Raw genomic sequence first — 4,023 nt, forward strand, 5'->3', positions numbered from 1 at the left:
GCCCGGCCCCAAAAAAAAAAAAAAAAAAAAAAAAAACTCGCAAAAAAAAAAATTTTATTTTGGGGTCAGCCAGTAGCATGGTGGTTAAGGCACTGGCTTCCCACATAGCTGACCATGATTCGAGTCCCAGATCTGGAAGCTTGCTTGCTCACTTTCTCTCTCTCTTTTTTTCTCTTTCTCTCTCTCTCTCTTTCTGCATGTGTGTGTGTGTCTGTGTGTGTATGTCTGGTGAGCACACATGCCCCATAGCAAATTTTTAAAATAATAATAATAATAAATAAAAGTAAATAAATAGGGGCTGGCAGGTGGCATAGTGGTTAAGGATGCTAGACTCCCATGTGGTTGACAGCGGTTTGAGTCCCAGACCTGGCAGCTTGCCTTCTCACTTTCTCTCTCTCACTCTGTCCCTCTCTGGTCAAGTTTTAATTAATTAATTAATTAATTCTCTAAAAAATTAAATCTTTTTTTTAAGTTTTATTCTGGGCCAGCTGATGGCATGCATGGTGGTTAAGGCAGCTGGATCCTACATGGCCAATCTTAGAGTTGGAATGCAGACTCGGAAGCTTGAAAAATATGCCGGACACAAGTGCATGTGTGCTCAAAATCCCAAGAGGGGAAGGGATTGTAACGTGCTCATCTCCCCAGGGAGCGCTTTTTCACCAGCCCCCTCCAGTGAGTGCACACACCCTATAGCAAAAATTTTTTAAATAAATCAGTTTTATTTCAAAGCACAGCCTGTGTGGCAGTCAGTAGCATACCAGACTGTAGAGCTGGAAGCCACATGCCAATCTCAATTCAAGTCCCTAGCCTGGTTGGCCTAAAAACACACAAGATACCTGTGTACATGTGCCCAAGATCCTGACAGGTTGGAGGACCAGAGGAAAGGGATCACAGTGTGGCAAAGACCTATGAAGGGTACTTTTTTCTGTCTCTCTATCTTTGTCTCTTTCTCTTATGCATAAGCATATACTCTATCATATTTTTATTCTTTTTAAAATAAGTAAATAAACGCTTCATTTCAACATATGAGGACAGCATATTTATGTGCCATCTAACAAGCCCAAAGTGAAATTTAATCGTCTCTCATGATAAGCCTGTATTTCTATATGTGGTAATGGCACTGCTATGTACTCAGTTGTTTTGTAGACCTAAAAATATTAATATACACTGTCTAATGTGAGAGAGGATGTGGAAGAGCAGGCTACACATCCAAAAGTTAGATAACAACAGCAAACAGCTATTATTACAATAAACATAAATGGTGATTTTTTTTATTTGGAAAGAAAAGACTAAATTAAACTATGTTATACCTACAAGAACCTCTCTTTGGCAAATGTATTTGAAAAGGCTGAAAGCAAAAAGAAGGAAAAAACATAAAAAATAAATGCAAAAAGAACACTAACAGATAGGGTTTTTTTTTTTAACAGACAGACAATGTTTATTTAATAGATATTAAATATTTGTGTCAGACACAAAGATAAATAGCTTAAGGTAAAAGAATTAAGCAGCAATTAAAAGAAAAAAAAGAATGAAGCAGAAGTTTTGATATCACACAAACTTGTAGTCAAGGCAAGAACGTGTAATGAACTGAAAAGCTTGCTTTATAATAATTAGGGCTACTTGGGACCAGCAGTTAGCGTAATGGCTATGTCACTGGACTCCCACGTAGTCGACCACGGTTCGCGTCCTGGACCCAGTGGCTTAGAACTCACGCCGGGCGCATGTGCGTGCGTGCCCCAGGGTCCCCCAGAGGAGAATGGAGGAGAAGGGATTGCGGCGTGGCCATCCCCCCAGGGGGGTGATTCCTCACTTTCTGTCTCTCTGTGCCCTATAGCGAAAACCTCTCTAAAAAAAAATAATAATAATTAGGGCTACTCCACATTGATAATACCATCATAAACTTATATGCACTAAATTAATATTGAACCAAAATACATAAAACAAAAACCACTGGAAATGCAAAAGAAAAACTATAGTTACAGGAGATGATATTTCTTTATTGGGTCTTGGCCAATGAAATGACAATAATATGCTAAGTTGTTAAAGTGTTCTATGGACACTCTAATGGAAACATTCTCTCTTCATATCTTATTTGATCTTCAATAGTAGTCACATCATTAAGAAACTCTATGTCAGTGATCAGCAACTCTGTCTGCAAAGGGCCAGATAAGTAGTTTAGGCTTTGTGGGTCATATATTTGTAGCATGAAGGAAGCTGTGGACAACACGTAAACAAATGATCATCGCTGTGTTCTAATAAAACTGTATTTACAAAAAGAGGCTGTGGATTATGTGTGGCCCATGGATCATAGTTCATTAACTCTTCTCTAAGTGATTGCTTCTATTTAAGTGGTCATGGAATATTTACCAAAAGTGAGTATATTTTAGAACACAAAGGAAAATCTGAAATTGGAAAAATAAGAAATATCTGTATATGTATTCTGGCCCACAGAGCAATAAAAATAGGAACGAAAATAGAAACAAACACACTGAACTACTAAGAAAGTCAAAGACCCTCAAGCAAAATTACTATTGTCTACTTTATCCTCACATCATTTTCTCAGCTCAGTCTGAATTTTTAAATATCTGTGGACCCAGAATGAGAAGAACAAAATCATGAACAATTCTTCTTCAAGGTCAGCAACAATCGTGGTGCAGAATAATGTTCTGCTCAAAAGAAACCAAATACCACCTGGTGACTAAAGTTCAAATCCCTGATCTGGTTAGCCTTAAACATTGCAGACATACATGCGGGTGCCCAAATCTGATAAGCCAGAGGGCCAGAGGAAGGGCATCGTGTGTTAGCAGACCCTGGGGAGGGCACTTCTCGCTCTCTCTCTCTCTCCCTTTCACTCTCATGTTTCTGCACATGTTCTATCATGGGTAAAGAAAAAAAAATTCCGAGGCCAACAGGTGGCATGGTGGATAAGGCACTGGACTCCCACATGGCCGACCACAATTCAAGTCCTAAACCAGGAATGTGGGTGCATACCCAATATCCCAAGAGGAGAATGGAAGAGACTGCAGCATGGCCATCCCCCGGGGGAGGATTTATCACTTTGCCCCTCTCTGTCTCTCTCTAGCAAGAGTACACACACTATGACAAAAACCTTAAAAAAAAGAAAGGGACCAGCAGATGGCGTAATGACTATGTTGCTGGACTCCCATGTAGTCAACAGCAGTTCAAGTATGGGACCTGGTGGCTTAAAATCACGCTGGGCTCGAGAGCGTGCGTGCCCAGGATCCAGAGAGAATGGAGGAGAAGGGATTGAGGCGTGGCCATGCCCCCAAGGGGTGATTTCTCGCTTTCTATCTGTCTCTCTCTGTCTTTCTGGTCAGTGTGCATGCACTATAGCAAAAACCTCTCCAAAAAAAAAAAAAGAAAAGTAAAAGAAATTCTTACTAACACTGTTATCTTCAATTAACACCAAAAAAATCGAATACCGAAAAAACTCTAGACTCTCAAGGGGAACATGTTGATATAGAGGGACTAGAACCTTAACACAAGAAAGGAGTTTGCTAGTAGGCCTACTTGAATTCCTTATAAGGAATGTTAAGGCCCAGGTCCTTGCCTGAGCCTGGATGAGAAACCCTGACTCAAGGAGGAAAACTTCCCAGGAAACCCTGCAGTTCTCATTCCATTCTGCCCTGGAGCACTGGCCTCTCCATCCCATTGGAGGAGCCACTCAATCTCCAGGTAGCAGCTCACCCCACCCTTCCTTCCTGCTCTCAGCTGCCCACAGCACGGACCCAGGGTGGGGCGCTGCCCTCCACCCTCAGCACTGAGGCTCCCTCGCCCACTGTGGCTCCCTCGCCCACTGTATCTGAAGTGGCTAAAGCATTCCCCTCCAGGAATGACCCCCTGTGGCGATGGAGTCAGCCTAACCATCAACAGGTGTGGTGTTTACAAAAGCCACGCAAGAAAATCAGCCTGGAGAGAAGTCAGGAACGGAAGCCTTTCAAATCCCCTGATTCTGAGTAGGCTGTGGCTAGCTCCGGATGGAGGTCTCAGGACCATCCTGAA

At 41.9% G+C, this 4,023-nt stretch overlaps 1 protein-coding gene across 2 annotated transcripts in view; it reads right to left on the bottom strand.

The window, feature by feature from the left end:
- The window catches only part of GPRC5A (G protein-coupled receptor class C group 5 member A), a 34,275-nt gene that overhangs the window by 19,220 nt on the left and 11,032 nt on the right, over positions 1–4,023 (bottom strand). The window lies entirely within an intron of this gene.

This window comes from Tupaia chinensis, unplaced genomic scaffold (assembly GCF_000334495.1).
Source record: "Tupaia chinensis unplaced genomic scaffold, TupChi_1.0 Scaffold143728_1, whole genome shotgun sequence".
Taxonomy (NCBI): Eukaryota; Metazoa; Chordata; class Mammalia; order Scandentia; family Tupaiidae; genus Tupaia; species Tupaia belangeri.